Here is a 23,263-nt window from a genome sequence, read left to right on the forward strand (position 1 = left end):
ATTTGCTTTGCCGCCAACCTGTTGTGGCTACAGACCCATCATACGACCGTCACCTGCGGCCATACTGCGACTTTAGCACCTGGCTACGGATGCTTCATACGATTCTTGTTTCATATGCTACACTTACAAGCATATCAACCGCTTGTCATCACCGAAAAATTGCAGAAAAACGCGCGCCTTGCCTTCTGCTACCTGTCCAACAGCGAGGGCAGATGTGTGGCAAGCTCTAAGCTATGCAGGCGCACCGTGGCCGAGCAGCTGGAGGAGAGATGCCTTCCTTGGCAGCTCCCTGCAGAGTGCGGAAGACCAGAGTGGCCGCGCCGCCGTTGTCAGTGGACGACACGCAGTTGCCGAGCCACGGAGAACACGTTGCTCTGCGATGTGTACCCGCCTCATATGACGAAAGGCGAACAGTGGCCCTGTGGCGCAACGGATAACGCGTCTGACTACGGATCAGAAGATTCCAGGTTCGAATCCTGGCAGGGTCGGCATTTTGTTAGTTGCGGGCGCGTAGCTAGGCAGTGCATTCGAATGTTTCCACCTGCGTGGAGTGCAATGTCAATCCTGAGCATCTCGCAGCTGCATCTCGAGACGATCGTGGTAAATATCGCTTCGTGCAAGCGTCAGCGTAGCGTCAGTCGAGCAAAGTCGAGACAAGTCAAGCTGAGAGATGTTGCACAGTTAAGTAAACGGTACGCGACGCAGACAATGCTTTTCCAAGTGTCCCACGTCACGCAGCAGAGTGGCGCAGTGGAAGCGTGCTGGGCCCATAACCCAGAGGTCCGTGGATCGAAACCACGCTCTGCTAAAGTTATTCTTTTTCTTGGGTGCTTCGAGCTCGATCATTAAGCCTGGGGTGCGCTGACCCAGCGTCAACAGCAAACCCTGTAAGTTCTGAAACGATGACGACGTCGTGTGGAGAATACGAGAAACACTTCCTAAGACGCAGAGTTTCTTACGATTCTGCAGCAACTACATTTCTCGATCACAACGTTAATGTCCTATCGGGCCACACGTGCAACTTTCGCGATATAAAAATCGCACCTCCCCGGCGGGGAATCGAACCCCGGTCTCCCGCGTGACAGGCGGGGATACTAACCACTATACTACCGAGGAATACGCAAACGATACGCACAACGCACGCACACTTATTCTTCTCAAGTAGGTGATTCATCTCAAATCTAGCGTCCCGATGCTTTCAGAGTCAGCTGCTACGAAATAAAAGTATGCCCCAGGTGAGGCTCGAACTCACAACCCCGGCATTGCTCACGGCTACTGCCTTATAAGTACCGTGCGCTAACCAATTGCGCCACTGGGGCTACAGCAGGGTGCTTTCAGTTAGCGGTATTTGCTTTGCCGCCAACCTGTTGTGGCTACAGACCCATCATACGACCGTCACCTGCGGCCATACTGCGACTTTAGCACCTGGCTACGGATGCTTCATACGATTCTTGTTTCATATGCTACACTTACAAGCATATCAACCGCTTGTCATCACCGAAAAATTGCAGAAAAACGCGCGCCTTGCCTTCTGCTACCTGTCCAACAGCGAGGGCAGATGTGTGGCAAGCTCTAAGCTATGCAGGCGCACCGTGGCCGAGCAGCTGGAGGAGAGATGCCTTCCTTGGCAGCTCCCTGCAGAGTGCGGAAGACCAGAGTGGCCGCGCCGCCGTTGTCAGTGGACGACACGCAGTTGCCGAGCCACGGAGAACACGTTGCTCTGCGATGTGTACCCGCCTCATATGACGAAAGGCGAACAGTGGCCCTGTGGCGCAACGGATAACGCGTCTGACTACGGATCAGAAGATTCCAGGTTCGAATCCTGGCAGGGTCGGCATTTTGTTAGTTGCGGGCGCGTAGCTAGGCAGTGCATTCGAATGTTTCCACCTGCGTGGAGTGCAATGTCAATCCTGAGCATCTCGCAGCTGCATCTCGAGACGATCGTGGTAAATATCGCTTCGTGCAAGCGTCAGCGTAGCGTCAGTCGAGCAAAGTCGAGACAAGTCAAGCTGAGAGATGTTGCACAGTTAAGTAAACGGTACGCGACGCAGACAATGCTTTTCCAAGTGTCCCACGTCACGCAGCAGAGTGGCGCAGTGGAAGCGTGCTGGGCCCATAACCCAGAGGTCCGTGGATCGAAACCACGCTCTGCTAAAATTATTCTTTTTCTTGGGTGCTTCGAGCTCGATCATTAAGCCTGGGGTGCGCTGACCCAGCGTCAACAGCAAACCCTGTAAGTTCTGAAACGATGACGACGTCGTGTGGAGAATACGAGAAACACTTCCTAAGACGCAGAGTTTCTTACGATTCTGCAGCAACTACATTTCTCGATCACAACGTTAATGTCCTATCGGGCCACACGTGCAACTTTCGCGATATAAAAATCGCACCTCCCCGGCGGGGAATCGAACCCCGGTCTCCCGCGTGACAGGCGGGGATACTAACCACTATACTACCGAGGAATACGCAAACGATACGCACAACGCACGCACACTTATTCTTCTCAAGTAGGTGATTCATCTCAAATCTAGCGTCCCGATGCTTTCAGAGTCAGCTGCTACGAAATAAAAGTATGCCCCAGGTGAGGCTCGAACTCACAACCCCGGCATTGCTCACGGCTACTGCCTTATAAGTACCGTGCGCTAACCAATTGCGCCACTGGGGCTACAGCAGGGTGCTTTCAGTTAGCGGTATTTGCTTTGCCGCCAACCTGTTGTGGCTACAGACCCATCATACGACCGTCACCTGCGGCCATACTGCGACTTTAGCACCTGGCTACGGATGCTTCATACGATTCTTGTTTCATATGCTACACTTACAAGCATATCAACCGCTTGTCATCACCGAAAAATTGCAGAAAAACGCGCGCCTTGCCTTCTGCTACCTGTCCAACAGCGAGGGCAGATGTGTGGCAAGCTCTAAGCTATGCAGGCGCACCGTGGCCGAGCAGCTGGAGGAGAGATGCCTTCCTTGGCAGCTCCCTGCAGAGTGCGGAAGACCAGAGTGGCCGCGCCGCCGTTGTCAGTGGACGACACGCAGTTGCCGAGCCACGGAGAACACGTTGCTCTGCGATGTGTACCCGCCTCATATGACGAAAGGCGAACAGTGGCCCTGTGGCGCAACGGATAACGCGTCTGACTACGGATCAGAAGATTCCAGGTTCGAATCCTGGCAGGGTCGGCATTTTGTTAGTTGCGGGCGCGTAGCTAGGCAGTGCATTCGAATGTTTCCACCTGCGTGGAGTGCAATGTCAATCCTGAGCATCTCGCAGCTGCATCTCGAGACGATCGTGGTAAATATCGCTTCGTGCAAGCGTCAGCGTAGCGTCAGTCGAGCAAAGTCGAGACAAGTCAAGCTGAGAGATGTTGCACAGTTAAGTAAACGGTACGCGACGCAGACAATGCTTTTCCAAGTGTCCCACGTCACGCAGCAGAGTGGCGCAGTGGAAGCGTGCTGGGCCCATAACCCAGAGGTCCGTGGATCGAAACCACGCTCTGCTAAAATTATTCTTTTTCTTGGGTGCTTCGAGCTCGATCATTAAGCCTGGGGTGCGCTGACCCAGCGTCAACAGCAAACCCTGTAAGTTCTGAAACGATGACGACGTCGTGTGGAGAATACGAGAAACACTTCCTAAGACGCAGAGTTTCTTACGATTCTGCAGCAACTACATTTCTCGATCACAACGTTAATGTCCTATCGGGCCACACGTGCAACTTTCGCGATATAAAAATCGCACCTCCCCGGCGGGGAATCGAACCCCGGTCTCCCGCGTGACAGGCGGGGATACTAACCACTATACTACCGAGGAATACGCAAACGATACGCACAACGCACGCACACTTATTCTTCTCAAGTAGGTGATTCATCTCAAATCTAGCGTCCCGATGCTTTCAGAGTCAGCTGCTACGAAATAAAAGTATGCCCCAGGTGAGGCTCGAACTCACAACCCCGGCATTGCTCACGGCTACTGCCTTATAAGTACCGTGCGCTAACCAATTGCGCCACTGGGGCTACAGCAGGGTGCTTTCAGTTAGCGGTATTTGCTTTGCCGCCAACCTGTTGTGGCTACAGACCCATCATACGACCGTCACCTGCGGCCATACTGCGACTTTAGCACCTGGCTACGGATGCTTCATACGATTCTTGTTTCATATGCTACACTTACAAGCATATCAACCGCTTGTCATCACCGAAAAATTGCAGAAAAACGCGCGCCTTGCCTTCTGCTACCTGTCCAACAGCGAGGGCAGATGTGTGGCAAGCTCTAAGCTATGCAGGCGCACCGTGGCCGAGCAGCTGGAGGAGAGATGCCTTCCTTGGCAGCTCCCTGCAGAGTGCGGAAGACCAGAGTGGCCGCGCCGCCGTTGTCAGTGGACGACACGCAGTTGCCGAGCCACGGAGAACACGTTGCTCTGCGATGTGTACCCGCCTCATATGACGAAAGGCGAACAGTGGCCCTGTGGCGCAACGGATAACGCGTCTGACTACGGATCAGAAGATTCCAGGTTCGAATCCTGGCAGGGTCGGCATTTTGTTAGTTGCGGGCGCGTAGCTAGGCAGTGCATTCGAATGTTTCCACCTGCGTGGAGTGCAATGTCAATCCTGAGCATCTCGCAGCTGCATCTCGAGACGATCGTGGTAAATATCGCTTCGTGCAAGCGTCAGCGTAGCGTCAGTCGAGCAAAGTCGAGACAAGTCAAGCTGAGAGATGTTGCACAGTTAAGTAAACGGTACGCGACGCAGACAATGCTTTTCCAAGTGTCCCACGTCACGCAGCAGAGTGGCGCAGTGGAAGCGTGCTGGGCCCATAACCCAGAGGTCCGTGGATCGAAACCACGCTCTGCTAAAATTATTCTTTTTCTTGGGTGCTTCGAGCTCGATCATTAAGCCTGGGGTGCGCTGACCCAGCGTCAACAGCAAACCCTGTAAGTTCTGAAACGATGACGACGTCGTGTGGAGAATACGAGAAACACTTCCTAAGACGCAGAGTTTCTTACGATTCTGCAGCAACTACATTTCTCGATCACAACGTTAATGTCCTATCGGGCCACACGTGCAACTTTCGCGATATAAAAATCGCACCTCCCCGGCGGGGAATCGAACCCCGGTCTCCCGCGTGACAGGCGGGGATACTAACCACTATACTACCGAGGAATACGCAAACGATACGCACAACGCACGCACACTTATTCTTCTCAAGTAGGTGATTCATCTCAAATCTAGCGTCCCGATGCTTTCAGAGTCAGCTGCTACGAAATAAAAGTATGCCCCAGGTGAGGCTCGAACTCACAACCCCGGCATTGCTCACGGCTACTGCCTTATAAGTACCGTGCGCTAACCAATTGCGCCACTGGGGCTACAGCAGGGTGCTTTCAGTTAGCGGTATTTGCTTTGCCGCCAACCTGTTGTGGCTACAGACCCATCATACGACCGTCACCTGCGGCCATACTGCGACTTTAGCACCTGGCTACGGATGCTTCATACGATTCTTGTTTCATATGCTACACTTACAAGCATATCAACCGCTTGTCATCACCGAAAAATTGCAGAAAAACGCGCGCCTTGCCTTCTGCTACCTGTCCAACAGCGAGGGCAGATGTGTGGCAAGCTCTAAGCTATGCAGGCGCACCGTGGCCGAGCAGCTGGAGGAGAGATGCCTTCCTTGGCAGCTCCCTGCAGAGTGCGGAAGACCAGAGTGGCCGCGCCGCCGTTGTCAGTGGACGACACGCAGTTGCCGAGCCACGGAGAACACGTTGCTCTGCGATGTGTACCCGCCTCATATGACGAAAGGCGAACAGTGGCCCTGTGGCGCAACGGATAACGCGTCTGACTACGGATCAGAAGATTCCAGGTTCGAATCCTGGCAGGGTCGGCATTTTGTTAGTTGCGGGCGCGTAGCTAGGCAGTGCATTCGAATGTTTCCACCTGCGTGGAGTGCAATGTCAATCCTGAGCATCTCGCAGCTGCATCTCGAGACGATCGTGGTAAATATCGCTTCGTGCAAGCGTCAGCGTAGCGTCAGTCGAGCAAAGTCGAGACAAGTCAAGCTGAGAGATGTTGCACAGTTAAGTAAACGGTACGCGACGCAGACAATGCTTTTCCAAGTGTCCCACGTCACGCAGCAGAGTGGCGCAGTGGAAGCGTGCTGGGCCCATAACCCAGAGGTCCGTGGATCGAAACCACGCTCTGCTAAAATTATTCTTTTTCTTGGGTGCTTCGAGCTCGATCATTAAGCCTGGGGTGCGCTGACCCAGCGTCAACAGCAAACCCTGTAAGTTCTGAAACGATGACGACGTCGTGTGGAGAATACGAGAAACACTTCCTAAGACGCAGAGTTTCTTACGATTCTGCAGCAACTACATTTCTCGATCACAACGTTAATGTCCTATCGGGCCACACGTGCAACTTTCGCGATATAAAAATCGCACCTCCCCGGCGGGGAATCGAACCCCGGTCTCCCGCGTGACAGGCGGGGATACTAACCACTATACTACCGAGGAATACGCAAACGATACGCACAACGCACGCACACTTATTCTTCTCAAGTAGGTGATTCATCTCAAATCTAGCGTCCCGATGCTTTCAGAGTCAGCTGCTACGAAATAAAAGTATGCCCCAGGTGAGGCTCGAACTCACAACCCCGGCATTGCTCACGGCTACTGCCTTATAAGTACCGTGCGCTAACCAATTGCGCCACTGGGGCTACAGCAGGGTGCTTTCAGTTAGCGGTATTTGCTTTGCCGCCAACCTGTTGTGGCTACAGACCCATCATACGACCGTCACCTGCGGCCATACTGCGACTTTAGCACCTGGCTACGGATGCTTCATACGATTCTTGTTTCATATGCTACACTTACAAGCATATCAACCGCTTGTCATCACCGAAAAATTGCAGAAAAACGCGCGCCTTGCCTTCTGCTACCTGTCCAACAGCGAGGGCAGATGTGTGGCAAGCTCTAAGCTATGCAGGCGCACCGTGGCCGAGCAGCTGGAGGAGAGATGCCTTCCTTGGCAGCTCCCTGCAGAGTGCGGAAGACCAGAGTGGCCGCGCCGCCGTTGTCAGTGGACGACACGCAGTTGCCGAGCCACGGAGAACACGTTGCTCTGCGATGTGTACCCGCCTCATATGACGAAAGGCGAACAGTGGCCCTGTGGCGCAACGGATAACGCGTCTGACTACGGATCAGAAGATTCCAGGTTCGAATCCTGGCAGGGTCGGCATTTTGTTAGTTGCGGGCGCGTAGCTAGGCAGTGCATTCGAATGTTTCCACCTGCGTGGAGTGCAATGTCAATCCTGAGCATCTCGCAGCTGCATCTCGAGACGATCGTGGTAAATATCGCTTCGTGCAAGCGTCAGCGTAGCGTCAGTCGAGCAAAGTCGAGACAAGTCAAGCTGAGAGATGTTGCACAGTTAAGTAAACGGTACGCGACGCAGACAATGCTTTTCCAAGTGTCCCACGTCACGCAGCAGAGTGGCGCAGTGGAAGCGTGCTGGGCCCATAACCCAGAGGTCCGTGGATCGAAACCACGCTCTGCTAAAATTATTCTTTTTCTTGGGTGCTTCGAGCTCGATCATTAAGCCTGGGGTGCGCTGACCCAGCGTCAACAGCAAACCCTGTAAGTTCTGAAACGATGACGACGTCGTGTGGAGAATACGAGAAACACTTCCTAAGACGCAGAGTTTCTTACGATTCTGCAGCAACTACATTTCTCGATCACAACGTTAATGTCCTATCGGGCCACACGTGCAACTTTCGCGATATAAAAATCGCACCTCCCCGGCGGGGAATCGAACCCCGGTCTCCCGCGTGACAGGCGGGGATACTAACCACTATACTACCGAGGAATACGCAAACGATACGCACAACGCACGCACACTTATTCTTCTCAAGTAGGTGATTCATCTCAAATCTAGCGTCCCGATGCTTTCAGAGTCAGCTGCTACGAAATAAAAGTATGCCCCAGGTGAGGCTCGAACTCACAACCCCGGCATTGCTCACGGCTACTGCCTTATAAGTACCGTGCGCTAACCAATTGCGCCACTGGGGCTACAGCAGGGTGCTTTCAGTTAGCGGTATTTGCTTTGCCGCCAACCTGTTGTGGCTACAGACCCATCATACGACCGTCACCTGCGGCCATACTGCGACTTTAGCACCTGGCTACGGATGCTTCATACGATTCTTGTTTCATATGCTACACTTACAAGCATATCAACCGCTTGTCATCACCGAAAAATTGCAGAAAAACGCGCGCCTTGCCTTCTGCTACCTGTCCAACAGCGAGGGCAGATGTGTGGCAAGCTCTAAGCTATGCAGGCGCACCGTGGCCGAGCAGCTGGAGGAGAGATGCCTTCCTTGGCAGCTCCCTGCAGAGTGCGGAAGACCAGAGTGGCCGCGCCGCCGTTGTCAGTGGACGACACGCAGTTGCCGAGCCACGGAGAACACGTTGCTCTGCGATGTGTACCCGCCTCATATGACGAAAGGCGAACAGTGGCCCTGTGGCGCAACGGATAACGCGTCTGACTACGGATCAGAAGATTCCAGGTTCGAATCCTGGCAGGGTCGGCATTTTGTTAGTTGCGGGCGCGTAGCTAGGCAGTGCATTCGAATGTTTCCACCTGCGTGGAGTGCAATGTCAATCCTGAGCATCTCGCAGCTGCATCTCGAGACGATCGTGGTAAATATCGCTTCGTGCAAGCGTCAGCGTAGCGTCAGTCGAGCAAAGTCGAGACAAGTCAAGCTGAGAGATGTTGCACAGTTAAGTAAACGGTACGCGACGCAGACAATGCTTTTCCAAGTGTCCCACGTCACGCAGCAGAGTGGCGCAGTGGAAGCGTGCTGGGCCCATAACCCAGAGGTCCGTGGATCGAAACCACGCTCTGCTAAAATTATTCTTTTTCTTGGGTGCTTCGAGCTCGATCATTAAGCCTGGGGTGCGCTGACCCAGCGTCAACAGCAAACCCTGTAAGTTCTGAAACGATGACGACGTCGTGTGGAGAATACGAGAAACACTTCCTAAGACGCAGAGTTTCTTACGATTCTGCAGCAACTACATTTCTCGATCACAACGTTAATGTCCTATCGGGCCACACGTGCAACTTTCGCGATATAAAAATCGCACCTCCCCGGCGGGGAATCGAACCCCGGTCTCCCGCGTGACAGGCGGGGATACTAACCACTATACTACCGAGGAATACGCAAACGATACGCACAACGCACGCACACTTATTCTTCTCAAGTAGGTGATTCATCTCAAATCTAGCGTCCCGATGCTTTCAGAGTCAGCTGCTACGAAATAAAAGTATGCCCCAGGTGAGGCTCGAACTCACAACCCCGGCATTGCTCACGGCTACTGCCTTATAAGTACCGTGCGCTAACCAATTGCGCCACTGGGGCTACAGCAGGGTGCTTTCAGTTAGCGGTATTTGCTTTGCCGCCAACCTGTTGTGGCTACAGACCCATCATACGACCGTCACCTGCGGCCATACTGCGACTTTAGCACCTGGCTACGGATGCTTCATACGATTCTTGTTTCATATGCTACACTTACAAGCATATCAACCGCTTGTCATCACCGAAAAATTGCAGAAAAACGCGCGCCTTGCCTTCTGCTACCTGTCCAACAGCGAGGGCAGATGTGTGGCAAGCTCTAAGCTATGCAGGCGCACCGTGGCCGAGCAGCTGGAGGAGAGATGCCTTCCTTGGCAGCTCCCTGCAGAGTGCGGAAGACCAGAGTGGCCGCGCCGCCGTTGTCAGTGGACGACACGCAGTTGCCGAGCCACGGAGAACACGTTGCTCTGCGATGTGTACCCGCCTCATATGACGAAAGGCGAACAGTGGCCCTGTGGCGCAACGGATAACGCGTCTGACTACGGATCAGAAGATTCCAGGTTCGAATCCTGGCAGGGTCGGCATTTTGTTAGTTGCGGGCGCGTAGCTAGGCAGTGCATTCGAATGTTTCCACCTGCGTGGAGTGCAATGTCAATCCTGAGCATCTCGCAGCTGCATCTCGAGACGATCGTGGTAAATATCGCTTCGTGCAAGCGTCAGCGTAGCGTCAGTCGAGCAAAGTCGAGACAAGTCAAGCTGAGAGATGTTGCACAGTTAAGTAAACGGTACGCGACGCAGACAATGCTTTTCCAAGTGTCCCACGTCACGCAGCAGAGTGGCGCAGTGGAAGCGTGCTGGGCCCATAACCCAGAGGTCCGTGGATCGAAACCACGCTCTGCTAAAATTATTCTTTTTCTTGGGTGCTTCGAGCTCGATCATTAAGCCTGGGGTGCGCTGACCCAGCGTCAACAGCAAACCCTGTAAGTTCTGAAACGATGACGACGTCGTGTGGAGAATACGAGAAACACTTCCTAAGACGCAGAGTTTCTTACGATTCTGCAGCAACTACATTTCTCGATCACAACGTTAATGTCCTATCGGGCCACACGTGCAACTTTCGCGATATAAAAATCGCACCTCCCCGGCGGGGAATCGAACCCCGGTCTCCCGCGTGACAGGCGGGGATACTAACCACTATACTACCGAGGAATACGCAAACGATACGCACAACGCACGCACACTTATTCTTCTCAAGTAGGTGATTCATCTCAAATCTAGCGTCCCGATGCTTTCAGAGTCAGCTGCTACGAAATAAAAGTATGCCCCAGGTGAGGCTCGAACTCACAACCCCGGCATTGCTCACGGCTACTGCCTTATAAGTACCGTGCGCTAACCAATTGCGCCACTGGGGCTACAGCAGGGTGCTTTCAGTTAGCGGTATTTGCTTTGCCGCCAACCTGTTGTGGCTACAGACCCATCATACGACCGTCACCTGCGGCCATACTGCGACTTTAGCACCTGGCTACGGATGCTTCATACGATTCTTGTTTCATATGCTACACTTACAAGCATATCAACCGCTTGTCATCACCGAAAAATTGCAGAAAAACGCGCGCCTTGCCTTCTGCTACCTGTCCAACAGCGAGGGCAGATGTGTGGCAAGCTCTAAGCTATGCAGGCGCACCGTGGCCGAGCAGCTGGAGGAGAGATGCCTTCCTTGGCAGCTCCCTGCAGAGTGCGGAAGACCAGAGTGGCCGCGCCGCCGTTGTCAGTGGACGACACGCAGTTGCCGAGCCACGGAGAACACGTTGCTCTGCGATGTGTACCCGCCTCATATGACGAAAGGCGAACAGTGGCCCTGTGGCGCAACGGATAACGCGTCTGACTACGGATCAGAAGATTCCAGGTTCGAATCCTGGCAGGGTCGGCATTTTGTTAGTTGCGGGCGCGTAGCTAGGCAGTGCATTCGAATGTTTCCACCTGCGTGGAGTGCAATGTCAATCCTGAGCATCTCGCAGCTGCATCTCGAGACGATCGTGGTAAATATCGCTTCGTGCAAGCGTCAGCGTAGCGTCAGTCGAGCAAAGTCGAGACAAGTCAAGCTGAGAGATGTTGCACAGTTAAGTAAACGGTACGCGACGCAGACAATGCTTTTCCAAGTGTCCCACGTCACGCAGCAGAGTGGCGCAGTGGAAGCGTGCTGGGCCCATAACCCAGAGGTCCGTGGATCGAAACCACGCTCTGCTAAAATTATTCTTTTTCTTGGGTGCTTCGAGCTCGATCATTAAGCCTGGGGTGCGCTGACCCAGCGTCAACAGCAAACCCTGTAAGTTCTGAAACGATGACGACGTCGTGTGGAGAATACGAGAAACACTTCCTAAGACGCAGAGTTTCTTACGATTCTGCAGCAACTACATTTCTCGATCACAACGTTAATGTCCTATCGGGCCACACGTGCAACTTTCGCGATATAAAAATCGCACCTCCCCGGCGGGGAATCGAACCCCGGTCTCCCGCGTGACAGGCGGGGATACTAACCACTATACTACCGAGGAATACGCAAACGATACGCACAACGCACGCACACTTATTCTTCTCAAGTAGGTGATTCATCTCAAATCTAGCGTCCCGATGCTTTCAGAGTCAGCTGCTACGAAATAAAAGTATGCCCCAGGTGAGGCTCGAACTCACAACCCCGGCATTGCTCACGGCTACTGCCTTATAAGTACCGTGCGCTAACCAATTGCGCCACTGGGGCTACAGCAGGGTGCTTTCAGTTAGCGGTATTTGCTTTGCCGCCAACCTGTTGTGGCTACAGACCCATCATACGACCGTCACCTGCGGCCATACTGCGACTTTAGCACCTGGCTACGGATGCTTCATACGATTCTTGTTTCATATGCTACACTTACAAGCATATCAACCGCTTGTCATCACCGAAAAATTGCAGAAAAACGCGCGCCTTGCCTTCTGCTACCTGTCCAACAGCGAGGGCAGATGTGTGGCAAGCTCTAAGCTATGCAGGCGCACCGTGGCCGAGCAGCTGGAGGAGAGATGCCTTCCTTGGCAGCTCCCTGCAGAGTGCGGAAGACCAGAGTGGCCGCGCCGCCGTTGTCAGTGGACGACACGCAGTTGCCGAGCCACGGAGAACACGTTGCTCTGCGATGTGTACCCGCCTCATATGACGAAAGGCGAACAGTGGCCCTGTGGCGCAACGGATAACGCGTCTGACTACGGATCAGAAGATTCCAGGTTCGAATCCTGGCAGGGTCGGCATTTTGTTAGTTGCGGGCGCGTAGCTAGGCAGTGCATTCGAATGTTTCCACCTGCGTGGAGTGCAATGTCAATCCTGAGCATCTCGCAGCTGCATCTCGAGACGATCGTGGTAAATATCGCTTCGTGCAAGCGTCAGCGTAGCGTCAGTCGAGCAAAGTCGAGACAAGTCAAGCTGAGAGATGTTGCACAGTTAAGTAAACGGTACGCGACGCAGACAATGCTTTTCCAAGTGTCCCACGTCACGCAGCAGAGTGGCGCAGTGGAAGCGTGCTGGGCCCATAACCCAGAGGTCCGTGGATCGAAACCACGCTCTGCTAAAGTTATTCTTTTTCTTGGGTGCTTCGAGCTCGATCATTAAGCCTGGGGTGCGCTGACCCAGCGTCAACAGCAAACCCTGTAAGTTCTGAAACGATGACGACGTCGTGTGGAGAATACGAGAAACACTTCCTAAGACGCAGAGTTTCTTACGATTCTGCAGCAACTACATTTCTCGATCACAACGTTAATGTCCTATCGGGCCACACGTGCAACTTTCGCGATATAAAAATCGCACCTCCCCGGCGGGGAATCGAACCCCGGTCTCCCGCGTGACAGGCGGGGATACTAACCACTATACTACCGAGGAATACGCAAACGATACGCACAACGCACGCACACTTATTCTTCTCAAGTAGGTGATTCATCTCAAATCTAGCGTCCCGATGCTTTCAGAGTCAGCTGCTACGAAATAAAAGTATGCCCCAGGTGAGGCTCGAACTCACAACCCCGGCATTGCTCACGGCTACTGCCTTATAAGTACCGTGCGCTAACCAATTGCGCCACTGGGGCTACAGCAGGGTGCTTTCAGTTAGCGGTATTTGCTTTGCCGCCAACCTGTTGTGGCTACAGACCCATCATACGACCGTCACCTGCGGCCATACTGCGACTTTAGCACCTGGCTACGGATGCTTCATACGATTCTTGTTTCATATGCTACACTTACAAGCATATCAACCGCTTGTCATCACCGAAAAATTGCAGAAAAACGCGCGCCTTGCCTTCTGCTACCTGTCCAACAGCGAGGGCAGATGTGTGGCAAGCTCTAAGCTATGCAGGCGCACCGTGGCCGAGCAGCTGGAGGAGAGATGCCTTCCTTGGCAGCTCCCTGCAGAGTGCGGAAGACCAGAGTGGCCGCGCCGCCGTTGTCAGTGGACGACACGCAGTTGCCGAGCCACGGAGAACACGTTGCTCTGCGATGTGTACCCGCCTCATATGACGAAAGGCGAACAGTGGCCCTGTGGCGCAACGGATAACGCGTCTGACTACGGATCAGAAGATTCCAGGTTCGAATCCTGGCAGGGTCGGCATTTTGTTAGTTGCGGGCGCGTAGCTAGGCAGTGCATTCGAATGTTTCCACCTGCGTGGAGTGCAATGTCAATCCTGAGCATCTCGCAGCTGCATCTCGAGACGATCGTGGTAAATATCGCTTCGTGCAAGCGTCAGCGTAGCGTCAGTCGAGCAAAGTCGAGACAAGTCAAGCTGAGAGATGTTGCACAGTTAAGTAAACGGTACGCGACGCAGACAATGCTTTTCCAAGTGTCCCACGTCACGCAGCAGAGTGGCGCAGTGGAAGCGTGCTGGGCCCATAACCCAGAGGTCCGTGGATCGAAACCACGCTCTGCTAAAATTATTCTTTTTCTTGGGTGCTTCGAGCTCGATCATTAAGCCTGGGGTGCGCTGACCCAGCGTCAACAGCAAACCCTGTAAGTTCTGAAACGATGACGACGTCGTGTGGAGAATACGAGAAACACTTCCTAAGACGCAGAGTTTCTTACGATTCTGCAGCAACTACATTTCTCGATCACAACGTTAATGTCCTATCGGGCCACACGTGCAACTTTCGCGATATAAAAATCGCACCTCCCCGGCGGGGAATCGAACCCCGGTCTCCCGCGTGACAGGCGGGGATACTAACCACTATACTACCGAGGAATACGCAAACGATACGCACAACGCACGCACACTTATTCTTCTCAAGTAGGTGATTCATCTCAAATCTAGCGTCCCGATGCTTTCAGAGTCAGCTGCTACGAAATAAAAGTATGCCCCAGGTGAGGCTCGAACTCACAACCGCGGCATTGCTCACGGCTACTGCCTTATAAGTACCGTGCGCTAACCAATTGCGCCACTGGGGCTACAGCAGGGTGCTTTCAGTTAGCGGTATTTGCTTTGCCGCCAACCTGTTGTGGCTACAGACCCATCATACGACCGTCACCTGCGGCCATACTGCGACTTTAGCACCTGGCTACGGATGCTTCATACGATTCTTGTTTCATATGCTACACTTACAAGCATATCAACCGCTTGTCATCACCGAAAAATTGCAGAAAAACGCGCGCCTTGCCTTCTGCTACCTGTCCAACAGCGAGGGCAGATGTGTGGCAAGCTCTAAGCTATGCAGGCGCACCGTGGCCGAGCAGCTGGAGGAGAGATGCCTTCCTTGGCAGCTCCCTGCAGAGTGCGGAAGACCAGAGTGGCCGCGCCGCCGTTGTCAGTGGACGACACGCAGTTGCCGAGCCACGGAGAACACGTTGCTCTGCGATGTGTACCCGCCTCATATGACGAAAGGCGAACAGTGGCCCTGTGGCGCAACGGATAACGCGTCTGACTACGGATCAGAAGATTCCAGGTTCGAATCCTGGCAGGGTCGGCATTTTGTTAGTTGCGGGCGCGTAGCTAGGCAGTGCATTCGAATGTTTCCACCTGCGTGGAGTGCAATGTCAATCCTGAGCATCTCGCAGCTGCATCTCGAGACGATCGTGGTAAATATCGCTTCGTGCAAGCGTCAGCGTAGCGTCAGTCGAGCAAAGTCGAGACAAGTCAAGCTGAGAGATGTTGCACAGTTAAGTAAACGGTACGCGACGCAGACAATGCTTTTCCAAGTGTCCCACGTCACGCAGCAGAGTGGCGCAGTGGAAGCGTGCTGGGCCCATAACCCAGAGGTCCGTGGATCGAAACCACGCTCTGCTAAAATTATTCTTTTTCTTGGGTGCTTCGAGCTCGATCATTAAGCCTGGGGTGCGCTGACCCAGCGTCAACAGCAAACCCTGTAAGTTCTGAAACGATGACGACGTCGTGTGGAGAATACGAGAAACACTTCCTAAGACGCAGAGTTTCTTACGATTCTGCAGCAACTACATTTCTCGATCACAACGTTAATGTCCTATCGGGCCACACGTGCAACTTTCGCGATATAAAAATCGCACCTCCCCGGCGGGGAATCGAACCCCGGTCTCCCGCGTGACAGGCGGGGATACTAACCACTATACTACCGAGGAATACGCAAACGATACGCACAACGCACGCACACTTATTCTTCTCAAGTAGGTGATTCATCTCAAATCTAGCGTCCCGATGCTTTCAGAGTCAGCTGCTACGAAATAAAAGTATGCCCCAGGTGAGGCTCGAACTCACAACCCCGGCATTGCTCACGGCTACTGCCTTATAAGTACCGTGCGCTAACCAATTGCGCCACTGGGGCTACAGCAGGGTGCTTTCAGTTAGCGGTATTTGCTTTGCCGCCAACCTGTTGTGGCTACAGACCCATCATACGACCGTCACCTGCGGCCATACTGCGACTTTAGCACCTGGCTACGGATGCTTCATACGATTCTTGTTTCATATGCTACACTTACAAGCATATCAACCGCTTGTCATCACCGAAAAATTGCAGAAAAACGCGCGCCTTGCCTTCTGCTACCTGTCCAACAGCGAGGGCAGATGTGTGGCAAGCTCTAAGCTATGCAGGCGCACCGTGGCCGAGCAGCTGGAGGAGAGATGCCTTCCTTGGCAGCTCCCTGCAGAGTGCGGAAGACCAGAGTGGCCGCGCCGCCGTTGTCAGTGGACGACACGCAGTTGCCGAGCCACGGAGAACACGTTGCTCTGCGATGTGTACCCGCCTCATATGACGAAAGGCGAACAGTGGCCCTGTGGCGCAACGGATAACGCGTCTGACTACGGATCAGAAGATTCCAGGTTCGAATCCTGGCAGGGTCGGCATTTTGTTAGTTGCGGGCGCGTAGCTAGGCAGTGCATTCGAATGTTTCCACCTGCGTGGAGTGCAATGTCAATCCTGAGCATCTCGCAGCTGCATCTCGAGACGATCGTGGTAAATATCGCTTCGTGCAAGCGTCAGCGTAGCGTCAGTCGAGCAAAGTCGAGACAAGTCAAGCTGAGAGATGTTGCACAGTTAAGTAAACGGTACGCGACGCAGACAATGCTTTTCCAAGTGTCCCACGTCACGCAGCAGAGTGGCGCAGTGGAAGCGTGCTGGGCCCATAACCCAGAGGTCCGTGGATCGAAACCACGCTCTGCTAAAGTTATTCTTTTTCTTGGGTGCTTCGAGCTCGATCATTAAGCCTGGGGTGCGCTGACCCAGCGTCAACAGCAAACCCTGTAAGTTCTGAAACGATGACGACGTCGTGTGGAGAATACGAGAAACACTTCCTAAGACGCAGAGTTTCTTACGATTCTGCAGCAACTACATTTCTCGATCACAACGTTAATGTCCTATCGGGCCACACGTGCAACTTTCGCGATATAAAAATCGCACCTCCCCGGCGGGGAATCGAACCCCGGTCTCCCGCGTGACAGGCGGGGATACTAACCACTATACTACCGAGGAATACGCAAACGATACGCACAACGCACGCACACTTATTCTTCTCAAGTAGGTGATTCATCTCAAATCTAGCGTCCCGATGCTTTCAGAGTCAGCTGCTACGAAATAAAAGTATGCCCCAGGTGAGGCTCGAACTCACAACCCCGGCATTGCTCACGGCTACTGCCTTATAAGTACCGTGCGCTAACCAATTGCGCCACTGGGGCTACAGCAGGGTGCTTTCAGTTAGCGGTATTTGCTTTGCCGCCAACCTGTTGTGGCTACAGACCCATCATACGACCGTCACCTGCGGCCATACTGCGACTTTAGCACCTGGCTACGGATGCTTCATACGATTCTTGTTTCATATGCTACACTTACAAGCATATCAACCGCTTGTCATCACCGAAAAATTGCAGAAAAACGCGCGCCTTGCCTTCTGCTACCTGTCCAACAGCGAGGGCAGATGTGTGGCAAGCTCTAAGCTATGCAGGCGCACCGTGGCCGAGCAGCTGGAGGAGAGATGCCTTCCTTGGCAGCTCCCTGCAGAGTGCGGAAGACCAGAGTGGCCGCGCCGCCGTTGTCAGTGGACGACACGCAGTTGCCGAGCCACGGAGAACACGTTGCTCTGCGATGTGTACCCGCCTCATATGACGAAAGGCGAACAGTGGCCCTGTGGCGCAACGGATAACGCGTCTGACTACGGATCAGAAGATTCCAGGTTCGAATCCTGGCAGGGTCGGCATTTTGTTAGTTGCGGGCGCGTAGCTAGGCAGTGCATTCGAATGTTTCCACCTGCGTGGAGTGCAATGTCAATCCTGAGCATCTCGCAGCTGCATCTCGAGACGATCGTGGTAAATATCGCTTCGTGCAAGCGTCAGCGTAGCGTCAGTCGAGCAAAGTCGAGACAAGTCAAGCTGAGAGATGTTGCACAGTTAAGTAAACGGTACGCGACGCAGACAATGCTTTTCCAAGTGTCCCACGTCACGCAGCAGAGTGGCGCAGTGGAAGCGTGCTGGGCCCATAACCCAGAGGTCCGTGGATCGAAACCACGCTCTGCTAAAATTATTCTTTTTCTTGGGTGCTTCGAGCTCGATCATTAAGCCTGGGGTGCGCTGACCCAGCGTCAACAGCAAACCCTGTAAGTTCTGAAACGATGACGACGTCGTGTGGAGAATACGAGAAACACTTCCTAAGACGCAGAGTTTCTTACGATTCTGCAGCAACTACATTTCTCGATCACAACGTTAATGTCCTATCGGGCCACACGTGCAACTTTCGCGATATAAAAATCGCACCTCCCCGGCGGGGAATCGAACCCCGGTCTCCCGCGTGACAGGCGGGGATACTAACCACTATACTACCGAGGAATACGCAAACGATACGCACAACGCACGCACACTTATTCTTCTCAAGTAGGTGATTCATCTCAAATCTAGCGTCCCGATGCTTTCAGAGTCAGCTGCTACGAAATAAAAGTATGCCCCAGGTGAGGCTCGAACTCACAACCCCGGCATTGCTCACGGCTACTGCCTTATAAGTACCGTGCGCTAACCAATTGCGCCACTGGGGCTACAGCAGGGTGCTTTCAGTTAGCGGTATTTGCTTTGCCGCCAACCTGTTGTGGCTACAGACCCATCATACGACCGTCACCTGCGGCCATACTGCGACTTTAGCACCTGGCTACGGATGCTTCATACGATTCTTGTTTCATATGCTACACTTACAAGCATATCAACCGCTTGTCATCACCGAAAAATTGCAGAAAAACGCGCGCCTTGCCTTCTGCTACCTGTCCAACAGCGAGGGCAGATGTGTGGCAAGCTCTAAGCTATGCAGGCGCACCGTGGCCGAGCAGCTGGAGGAGAGATGCCTTCCTTGGCAGCTCCCTGCAGAGTGCGGAAGACCAGAGTGGCCGCGCCGCCGTTGTCAGTGGACGACACGCAGTTGCCGAGCCACGGAGAACACGTTGCTCTGCGATGTGTACCCGCCTCATATGACGAAAGGCGAACAGTGGCCCTGTGGCGCAACGGATAACGCGTCTGACTACGGATCAGAAGATTCCAGGTTCGAATCCTGGCAGGGTCGGCATTTTGTTAGTTGCGGGCGCGTAGCTAGGCAGTGCATTCGAATGTTTCCACCTGCGTGGAGTGCAATGTCAATCCTGAGCATCTCGCAGCTGCATCTCGAGACGATCGTGGTAAATATCGCTTCGTGCAAGCGTCAGCGTAGCGTCAGTCGAGCAAAGTCGAGACAAGTCAAGCTGAGAGATGTTGCACAGTTAAGTAAACGGTACGCGACGCAGACAATGCTTTTCCAAGTGTCCCACGTCACGCAGCAGAGTGGCGCAGTGGAAGCGTGCTGGGCCCATAACCCAGAGGTCCGTGGATCGAAACCACGCTCTGCTAAAATTATTCTTTTTCTTGGGTGCTTCGAGCTCGATCATTAAGCCTGGGGTGCGCTGACCCAGCGTCAACAGCAAACCCTGTAAGTTCTGAAACGATGACGACGTCGTGTGGAGAATACGAGAAACACTTCCTAAGACGCAGAGTTTCTTACGATTCTGCAGCAACTACATTTCTCGATCACAACGTTAATGTCCTATCGGGCCACACGTGCAACTTTCGCGATATAAAAATCGCACCTCCCCGGCGGGGAATCGAACCCCGGTCTCCCGCGTGACAGGCGGGGATACTAACCACTATACTACCGAGGAATACGCAAACGATACGCACAACGCACGCACACTTATTCTTCTCAAGTAGGTGATTCATCTCAAATCTAGCGTCCCGATGCTTTCAGAGTCAGCTGCTACGAAATAAAAGTATGCCCCAGGTGAGGCTCGAACTCACAACCCCGGCATTGCTCACGGCTACTGCCTTATAAGTACCGTGCGCTAACCAATTGCGCCACTGGGGCTACAGCAGGGTGCTTTCAGTTAGCGGTATTTGCTTTGCCGCCAACCTGTTGTGGCTACAGACCCATCATACGACCGTCACCTGCGGCCATACTGCGACTTTAGCACCTGGCTACGGATGCTTCATACGATTCTTGTTTCATATGCTACACTTACAAGCATATCAACCGCTTGTCATCACCGAAAAATTGCAGAAAAACGCGCGCCTTGCCTTCTGCTACCTGTCCAACAGCGAGGGCAGATGTGTGGCAAGCTCTAAGCTATGCAGGCGCACCGTGGCCGAGCAGCTGGAGGAGAGATGCCTTCCTTGGCAGCTCCCTGCAGAGTGCGGAAGACCAGAGTGGCCACGCCGCCGTTGTCAGTGGACGACACGCAGTTGCCGAGCCACGGAGAACACGTTGCTCTGCGATGTGTACCCGCCTCATATGACGAAAGGCGAACAGTGGCCCTGTGGCGCAACGGATAACGCGTCTGACTACGGATCAGAAGATTCCAGGTTCGAATCCTGGCAGGGTCGGCATTTTGTTAGTTGCGGGCGCGTAGCTAGGCAGTGCATTCGAATGTTTCCACCTGCGTGGAGTGCAATGTCAATCCTGAGCATCTCGCAGCTGCATCTCGAGACGATCGTGGTAAATATCGCTTCGTGCAAGCGTCAGCGTAGCGTCAGTCGAGCAAAGTCGAGACAAGTCAAGCTGAGAGATGTTGCACAGTTAAGTAAACGGTACGCGACGCAGACAATGCTTTTCCAAGTGTCCCACGTCACGCAGCAGAGTGGCGCAGTGGAAGCGTGCTGGGCCCATAACCCAGAGGTCCGTGGATCGAAACCACGCTCTGCTAAAATTATTCTTTTTCTTGGGTGCTTCGAGCTCGATCATTAAGCCTGGGGTGCGCTGACCCAGCGTCAACAGCAAACCCTGTAAGTTCTGAAACGATGACGACGTCGTGTGGAGAATACGAGAAACACTTCCTAAGACGCAGAGTTTCTTACGATTCTGCAGCAACTACATTTCTCGATCACAACGTTAATGTCCTATCGGGCCACACGTGCAACTTTCGCGATATAAAAATCGCACCTCCCCGGCGGGGAATCGAACCCCGGTCTCCCGCGTGACAGGCGGGGATACTAACCACTATACTACCGAGGAATACGCAAACGATACGCACAACGCACGCACACTTATTCTTCTCAAGTAGGTGATTCATCTCAAATCTAGCGTCCCGATGCTTTCAGAGTCAGCTGCTACGAAATAAAAGTATGCCCCAGGTGAGGCTCGAACTCACAACCCCGGCATTGCTCACGGCTACTGCCTTATAAGTACCGTGCGCTAACCAATTGCGCCACTGGGGCTACAGCAGGGTGCTTTCAGTTAGCGGTATTTGCTTTGCCGCCAACCTGTTGTGGCTACAGACCCATCATACGACCGTCACCTGCGGCCATACTGCGACTTTAGCACCTGGCTACGGATGCTTCATACGATTCTTGTTTCATATGCTACACTTACAAGCATATCAACCGCTTGTCATCACCGAAAAATTGCAGAAAAACGCGCGCCTTGCCTTCTGCTACCTGTCCAACAGCGAGGGCAGATGTGTGGCAAGCTCTAAGCTATGCAGGCGCACCGTGGCCGAGCAGCTGGAGGAGAGATGCCTTCCTTGGCAGCTCCCTGCAGAGTGCGGAAGACCAGAGTGGCCGCGCCGCCGTTGTCAGTGGACGACACGCAGTTGCCGAGCCACGGAGAACACGTTGCTCTGCGATGTGTACCCGCCTCATATGACGAAAGGCGAACAGTGGCCCTGTGGCGCAACGGATAACGCGTCTGACTACGGATCAGAAGATTCCAGGTTCGAATCCTGGCAGGGTCGGCATTTTGTTAGTTGCGGGCGCGTAGCTAGGCAGTGCATTCGAATGTTTCCACCTGCGTGGAGTGCAATGTCAATCCTGAGCATCTCGCAGCTGCATCTCGAGACGATCGTGGTAAATATCGCTTCGTGCAAGCGTCAGCGTAGCGTCAGTCGAGCAAAGTCGAGACAAGTCAAGCTGAGAGATGTTGCACAGTTAAGTAAACGGTACGCGACGCAGACAATGCTTTTCCAAGTGTCCCACGTCACGCAGCAGAGTGGCGCAGTGGAAGCGTGCTGGGCCCATAACCCAGAGGTCCGTGGATCGAAACCACGCTCTGCTAAAATTATTCTTTTTCTTGGGTGCTTCGAGCTCGATCATTAAGCCTGGGGTGCGCTGACCCAGCGTCAACAGCAAACCCTGTAAGTTCTGAAACGATGACGACGTCGTGTGGAGAATACGAGAAACACTTCCTAAGACGCAGAGTTTCTTACGATTCTGCAGCAACTACATTTCTCGATCACAACGTTAATGTCCTATCGGGCCACACGTGCAACTTTCGCGATATAAAAATCGCACCTCCCCGGCGGGGAATCGAACCCCGGTCTCCCGCGTGACAGGCGGGGATACTAACCACTATACTACCGAGGAATACGCAAACGATACGCACAACGCACGCACACTTATTCTTCTCAAGTAGGTGATTCATCTCAAATCTAGCGTCCCGATGCTTTCAGAGTCAGCTGCTACGAAATAAAGTATGCCCCAGGTGAGGCTCGAACTCACAACCCCGGCATTGCTCACGGCTACTGCCTTATAAGTACCGTGCGCTAACCAATTGCGCCACTGGGGCTACAGCAGGGTGCTTTCAGTTAGCGGTATTTGCTTTGCCGCCAACCTGTTGTGGCTACAGACCCATCATACGACCGTCACCTGCGGCCATACTGCGACTTTAGCACCTGGCTACGGATGCTTCATACGATTCTTGTTTCATATGCTACACTTACAAGCATATCAACCGCTTGTCATCACCGAAAAATTGCAGAAAAACGCGCGCCTTGCCTTCTGCTACCTGTCCAACAGCGAGGGCAGATGTGTGGCAAGCTCTAAGCTATGCAGGCGCACCGTGGCCGAGCAGCTGGAGGAGAGATGCCTTCCTTGGCAGCTCCCTGCAGAGTGCGGAAGACCAGAGTGGCCGCGCCGCCGTTGTCAGTGGACGACACGCAGTTGCCGAGCCACGGAGAACACGTTGCTCTGCGATG

At 53.5% G+C, this 23,263-nt stretch overlaps 51 non-coding genes across 51 annotated transcripts; 17 read left to right on the top strand and 34 right to left on the bottom strand.

The window, feature by feature from the left end:
• Positions 1-415: 415 nt before the first annotated feature.
• Positions 416-488, top strand: Trnar-acg (transfer RNA arginine (anticodon ACG)). Its single transcript has one exon. It is a non-coding gene; the product is annotated as a tRNA-Arg (tRNA).
• A 556-nt stretch (positions 489-1,044) lies between these two features.
• On the bottom strand, positions 1,045-1,116 carry Trnad-guc (transfer RNA aspartic acid (anticodon GUC)). The gene has a single exon. It is a non-coding gene; the product is annotated as a tRNA-Asp (tRNA).
• Positions 1,117-1,227: 111 nt separating this feature from the next.
• Positions 1,228-1,319, bottom strand: Trnai-uau (transfer RNA isoleucine (anticodon UAU)). The gene is given in 2 exon segments: positions 1,228-1,263; positions 1,282-1,319. It is a non-coding gene; the product is annotated as a tRNA-Ile (tRNA).
• A 442-nt stretch (positions 1,320-1,761) lies between these two features.
• Trnar-acg (transfer RNA arginine (anticodon ACG)) lies at positions 1,762-1,834 on the top strand. The gene has a single exon. It is a non-coding gene; the product is annotated as a tRNA-Arg (tRNA).
• Positions 1,835-2,390: 556 nt separating this feature from the next.
• Positions 2,391-2,462, bottom strand: Trnad-guc (transfer RNA aspartic acid (anticodon GUC)). Its single transcript has one exon. It is a non-coding gene; the product is annotated as a tRNA-Asp (tRNA).
• A 111-nt stretch (positions 2,463-2,573) lies between these two features.
• Trnai-uau (transfer RNA isoleucine (anticodon UAU)) lies at positions 2,574-2,665 on the bottom strand. Its single transcript is given in 2 exon segments — positions 2,574-2,609; positions 2,628-2,665. It is a non-coding gene; the product is annotated as a tRNA-Ile (tRNA).
• A 442-nt stretch (positions 2,666-3,107) lies between these two features.
• On the top strand, positions 3,108-3,180 carry Trnar-acg (transfer RNA arginine (anticodon ACG)). The gene has a single exon. It is a non-coding gene; the product is annotated as a tRNA-Arg (tRNA).
• A 556-nt stretch (positions 3,181-3,736) lies between these two features.
• Positions 3,737-3,808, bottom strand: Trnad-guc (transfer RNA aspartic acid (anticodon GUC)). Its single transcript has one exon. It is a non-coding gene; the product is annotated as a tRNA-Asp (tRNA).
• A 111-nt stretch (positions 3,809-3,919) lies between these two features.
• Positions 3,920-4,011, bottom strand: Trnai-uau (transfer RNA isoleucine (anticodon UAU)). The gene is given in 2 exon segments: positions 3,920-3,955; positions 3,974-4,011. It is a non-coding gene; the product is annotated as a tRNA-Ile (tRNA).
• Positions 4,012-4,453: 442 nt separating this feature from the next.
• Positions 4,454-4,526, top strand: Trnar-acg (transfer RNA arginine (anticodon ACG)). Its single transcript has one exon. It is a non-coding gene; the product is annotated as a tRNA-Arg (tRNA).
• Positions 4,527-5,082: 556 nt separating this feature from the next.
• On the bottom strand, positions 5,083-5,154 carry Trnad-guc (transfer RNA aspartic acid (anticodon GUC)). The gene has a single exon. It is a non-coding gene; the product is annotated as a tRNA-Asp (tRNA).
• A 111-nt stretch (positions 5,155-5,265) lies between these two features.
• Positions 5,266-5,357, bottom strand: Trnai-uau (transfer RNA isoleucine (anticodon UAU)). Its single transcript is given in 2 exon segments — positions 5,266-5,301; positions 5,320-5,357. It is a non-coding gene; the product is annotated as a tRNA-Ile (tRNA).
• Positions 5,358-5,799: 442 nt separating this feature from the next.
• Trnar-acg (transfer RNA arginine (anticodon ACG)) lies at positions 5,800-5,872 on the top strand. The gene has a single exon. It is a non-coding gene; the product is annotated as a tRNA-Arg (tRNA).
• A 556-nt stretch (positions 5,873-6,428) lies between these two features.
• On the bottom strand, positions 6,429-6,500 carry Trnad-guc (transfer RNA aspartic acid (anticodon GUC)). The gene has a single exon. It is a non-coding gene; the product is annotated as a tRNA-Asp (tRNA).
• A 111-nt stretch (positions 6,501-6,611) lies between these two features.
• Positions 6,612-6,703, bottom strand: Trnai-uau (transfer RNA isoleucine (anticodon UAU)). Its single transcript is given in 2 exon segments — positions 6,612-6,647; positions 6,666-6,703. It is a non-coding gene; the product is annotated as a tRNA-Ile (tRNA).
• Positions 6,704-7,145: 442 nt separating this feature from the next.
• Positions 7,146-7,218, top strand: Trnar-acg (transfer RNA arginine (anticodon ACG)). Its single transcript has one exon. It is a non-coding gene; the product is annotated as a tRNA-Arg (tRNA).
• Positions 7,219-7,774: 556 nt separating this feature from the next.
• On the bottom strand, positions 7,775-7,846 carry Trnad-guc (transfer RNA aspartic acid (anticodon GUC)). The gene has a single exon. It is a non-coding gene; the product is annotated as a tRNA-Asp (tRNA).
• A 111-nt stretch (positions 7,847-7,957) lies between these two features.
• On the bottom strand, positions 7,958-8,049 carry Trnai-uau (transfer RNA isoleucine (anticodon UAU)). The gene is given in 2 exon segments: positions 7,958-7,993; positions 8,012-8,049. It is a non-coding gene; the product is annotated as a tRNA-Ile (tRNA).
• A 442-nt stretch (positions 8,050-8,491) lies between these two features.
• On the top strand, positions 8,492-8,564 carry Trnar-acg (transfer RNA arginine (anticodon ACG)). Its single transcript has one exon. It is a non-coding gene; the product is annotated as a tRNA-Arg (tRNA).
• A 556-nt stretch (positions 8,565-9,120) lies between these two features.
• Trnad-guc (transfer RNA aspartic acid (anticodon GUC)) lies at positions 9,121-9,192 on the bottom strand. The gene has a single exon. It is a non-coding gene; the product is annotated as a tRNA-Asp (tRNA).
• Positions 9,193-9,303: 111 nt separating this feature from the next.
• Positions 9,304-9,395, bottom strand: Trnai-uau (transfer RNA isoleucine (anticodon UAU)). The gene is given in 2 exon segments: positions 9,304-9,339; positions 9,358-9,395. It is a non-coding gene; the product is annotated as a tRNA-Ile (tRNA).
• Positions 9,396-9,837: 442 nt separating this feature from the next.
• Positions 9,838-9,910, top strand: Trnar-acg (transfer RNA arginine (anticodon ACG)). Its single transcript has one exon. It is a non-coding gene; the product is annotated as a tRNA-Arg (tRNA).
• A 556-nt stretch (positions 9,911-10,466) lies between these two features.
• Trnad-guc (transfer RNA aspartic acid (anticodon GUC)) lies at positions 10,467-10,538 on the bottom strand. Its single transcript has one exon. It is a non-coding gene; the product is annotated as a tRNA-Asp (tRNA).
• A 111-nt stretch (positions 10,539-10,649) lies between these two features.
• Trnai-uau (transfer RNA isoleucine (anticodon UAU)) lies at positions 10,650-10,741 on the bottom strand. The gene is given in 2 exon segments: positions 10,650-10,685; positions 10,704-10,741. It is a non-coding gene; the product is annotated as a tRNA-Ile (tRNA).
• Positions 10,742-11,183: 442 nt separating this feature from the next.
• Trnar-acg (transfer RNA arginine (anticodon ACG)) lies at positions 11,184-11,256 on the top strand. The gene has a single exon. It is a non-coding gene; the product is annotated as a tRNA-Arg (tRNA).
• Positions 11,257-11,812: 556 nt separating this feature from the next.
• Trnad-guc (transfer RNA aspartic acid (anticodon GUC)) lies at positions 11,813-11,884 on the bottom strand. The gene has a single exon. It is a non-coding gene; the product is annotated as a tRNA-Asp (tRNA).
• Positions 11,885-11,995: 111 nt separating this feature from the next.
• Trnai-uau (transfer RNA isoleucine (anticodon UAU)) lies at positions 11,996-12,087 on the bottom strand. The gene is given in 2 exon segments: positions 11,996-12,031; positions 12,050-12,087. It is a non-coding gene; the product is annotated as a tRNA-Ile (tRNA).
• Positions 12,088-12,529: 442 nt separating this feature from the next.
• Positions 12,530-12,602, top strand: Trnar-acg (transfer RNA arginine (anticodon ACG)). Its single transcript has one exon. It is a non-coding gene; the product is annotated as a tRNA-Arg (tRNA).
• Positions 12,603-13,158: 556 nt separating this feature from the next.
• Positions 13,159-13,230, bottom strand: Trnad-guc (transfer RNA aspartic acid (anticodon GUC)). Its single transcript has one exon. It is a non-coding gene; the product is annotated as a tRNA-Asp (tRNA).
• A 111-nt stretch (positions 13,231-13,341) lies between these two features.
• Positions 13,342-13,433, bottom strand: Trnai-uau (transfer RNA isoleucine (anticodon UAU)). Its single transcript is given in 2 exon segments — positions 13,342-13,377; positions 13,396-13,433. It is a non-coding gene; the product is annotated as a tRNA-Ile (tRNA).
• Positions 13,434-13,875: 442 nt separating this feature from the next.
• On the top strand, positions 13,876-13,948 carry Trnar-acg (transfer RNA arginine (anticodon ACG)). The gene has a single exon. It is a non-coding gene; the product is annotated as a tRNA-Arg (tRNA).
• Positions 13,949-14,504: 556 nt separating this feature from the next.
• Positions 14,505-14,576, bottom strand: Trnad-guc (transfer RNA aspartic acid (anticodon GUC)). Its single transcript has one exon. It is a non-coding gene; the product is annotated as a tRNA-Asp (tRNA).
• Positions 14,577-14,687: 111 nt separating this feature from the next.
• On the bottom strand, positions 14,688-14,779 carry Trnai-uau (transfer RNA isoleucine (anticodon UAU)). The gene is given in 2 exon segments: positions 14,688-14,723; positions 14,742-14,779. It is a non-coding gene; the product is annotated as a tRNA-Ile (tRNA).
• A 442-nt stretch (positions 14,780-15,221) lies between these two features.
• Positions 15,222-15,294, top strand: Trnar-acg (transfer RNA arginine (anticodon ACG)). The gene has a single exon. It is a non-coding gene; the product is annotated as a tRNA-Arg (tRNA).
• Positions 15,295-15,850: 556 nt separating this feature from the next.
• Trnad-guc (transfer RNA aspartic acid (anticodon GUC)) lies at positions 15,851-15,922 on the bottom strand. The gene has a single exon. It is a non-coding gene; the product is annotated as a tRNA-Asp (tRNA).
• A 111-nt stretch (positions 15,923-16,033) lies between these two features.
• Positions 16,034-16,125, bottom strand: Trnai-uau (transfer RNA isoleucine (anticodon UAU)). Its single transcript is given in 2 exon segments — positions 16,034-16,069; positions 16,088-16,125. It is a non-coding gene; the product is annotated as a tRNA-Ile (tRNA).
• Positions 16,126-16,567: 442 nt separating this feature from the next.
• On the top strand, positions 16,568-16,640 carry Trnar-acg (transfer RNA arginine (anticodon ACG)). Its single transcript has one exon. It is a non-coding gene; the product is annotated as a tRNA-Arg (tRNA).
• Positions 16,641-17,196: 556 nt separating this feature from the next.
• Positions 17,197-17,268, bottom strand: Trnad-guc (transfer RNA aspartic acid (anticodon GUC)). Its single transcript has one exon. It is a non-coding gene; the product is annotated as a tRNA-Asp (tRNA).
• Positions 17,269-17,379: 111 nt separating this feature from the next.
• On the bottom strand, positions 17,380-17,471 carry Trnai-uau (transfer RNA isoleucine (anticodon UAU)). The gene is given in 2 exon segments: positions 17,380-17,415; positions 17,434-17,471. It is a non-coding gene; the product is annotated as a tRNA-Ile (tRNA).
• Positions 17,472-17,913: 442 nt separating this feature from the next.
• On the top strand, positions 17,914-17,986 carry Trnar-acg (transfer RNA arginine (anticodon ACG)). The gene has a single exon. It is a non-coding gene; the product is annotated as a tRNA-Arg (tRNA).
• A 556-nt stretch (positions 17,987-18,542) lies between these two features.
• Trnad-guc (transfer RNA aspartic acid (anticodon GUC)) lies at positions 18,543-18,614 on the bottom strand. The gene has a single exon. It is a non-coding gene; the product is annotated as a tRNA-Asp (tRNA).
• A 111-nt stretch (positions 18,615-18,725) lies between these two features.
• Positions 18,726-18,817, bottom strand: Trnai-uau (transfer RNA isoleucine (anticodon UAU)). The gene is given in 2 exon segments: positions 18,726-18,761; positions 18,780-18,817. It is a non-coding gene; the product is annotated as a tRNA-Ile (tRNA).
• A 442-nt stretch (positions 18,818-19,259) lies between these two features.
• On the top strand, positions 19,260-19,332 carry Trnar-acg (transfer RNA arginine (anticodon ACG)). Its single transcript has one exon. It is a non-coding gene; the product is annotated as a tRNA-Arg (tRNA).
• Positions 19,333-19,888: 556 nt separating this feature from the next.
• Trnad-guc (transfer RNA aspartic acid (anticodon GUC)) lies at positions 19,889-19,960 on the bottom strand. Its single transcript has one exon. It is a non-coding gene; the product is annotated as a tRNA-Asp (tRNA).
• A 111-nt stretch (positions 19,961-20,071) lies between these two features.
• On the bottom strand, positions 20,072-20,163 carry Trnai-uau (transfer RNA isoleucine (anticodon UAU)). Its single transcript is given in 2 exon segments — positions 20,072-20,107; positions 20,126-20,163. It is a non-coding gene; the product is annotated as a tRNA-Ile (tRNA).
• Positions 20,164-20,605: 442 nt separating this feature from the next.
• On the top strand, positions 20,606-20,678 carry Trnar-acg (transfer RNA arginine (anticodon ACG)). Its single transcript has one exon. It is a non-coding gene; the product is annotated as a tRNA-Arg (tRNA).
• A 556-nt stretch (positions 20,679-21,234) lies between these two features.
• On the bottom strand, positions 21,235-21,306 carry Trnad-guc (transfer RNA aspartic acid (anticodon GUC)). Its single transcript has one exon. It is a non-coding gene; the product is annotated as a tRNA-Asp (tRNA).
• A 111-nt stretch (positions 21,307-21,417) lies between these two features.
• On the bottom strand, positions 21,418-21,509 carry Trnai-uau (transfer RNA isoleucine (anticodon UAU)). Its single transcript is given in 2 exon segments — positions 21,418-21,453; positions 21,472-21,509. It is a non-coding gene; the product is annotated as a tRNA-Ile (tRNA).
• A 442-nt stretch (positions 21,510-21,951) lies between these two features.
• Positions 21,952-22,024, top strand: Trnar-acg (transfer RNA arginine (anticodon ACG)). Its single transcript has one exon. It is a non-coding gene; the product is annotated as a tRNA-Arg (tRNA).
• A 556-nt stretch (positions 22,025-22,580) lies between these two features.
• Positions 22,581-22,652, bottom strand: Trnad-guc (transfer RNA aspartic acid (anticodon GUC)). Its single transcript has one exon. It is a non-coding gene; the product is annotated as a tRNA-Asp (tRNA).
• A 110-nt stretch (positions 22,653-22,762) lies between these two features.
• On the bottom strand, positions 22,763-22,854 carry Trnai-uau (transfer RNA isoleucine (anticodon UAU)). Its single transcript is given in 2 exon segments — positions 22,763-22,798; positions 22,817-22,854. It is a non-coding gene; the product is annotated as a tRNA-Ile (tRNA).
• Between the last annotated feature and the right edge of the window lie 409 nt (positions 22,855-23,263).

The sequence above is a fragment of the Schistocerca cancellata genome, chromosome 9 (genome assembly GCF_023864275.1).
Source record: "Schistocerca cancellata isolate TAMUIC-IGC-003103 chromosome 9, iqSchCanc2.1, whole genome shotgun sequence".
NCBI lineage: Eukaryota > Metazoa > Arthropoda > Insecta > Orthoptera > Acrididae > Schistocerca > Schistocerca cancellata.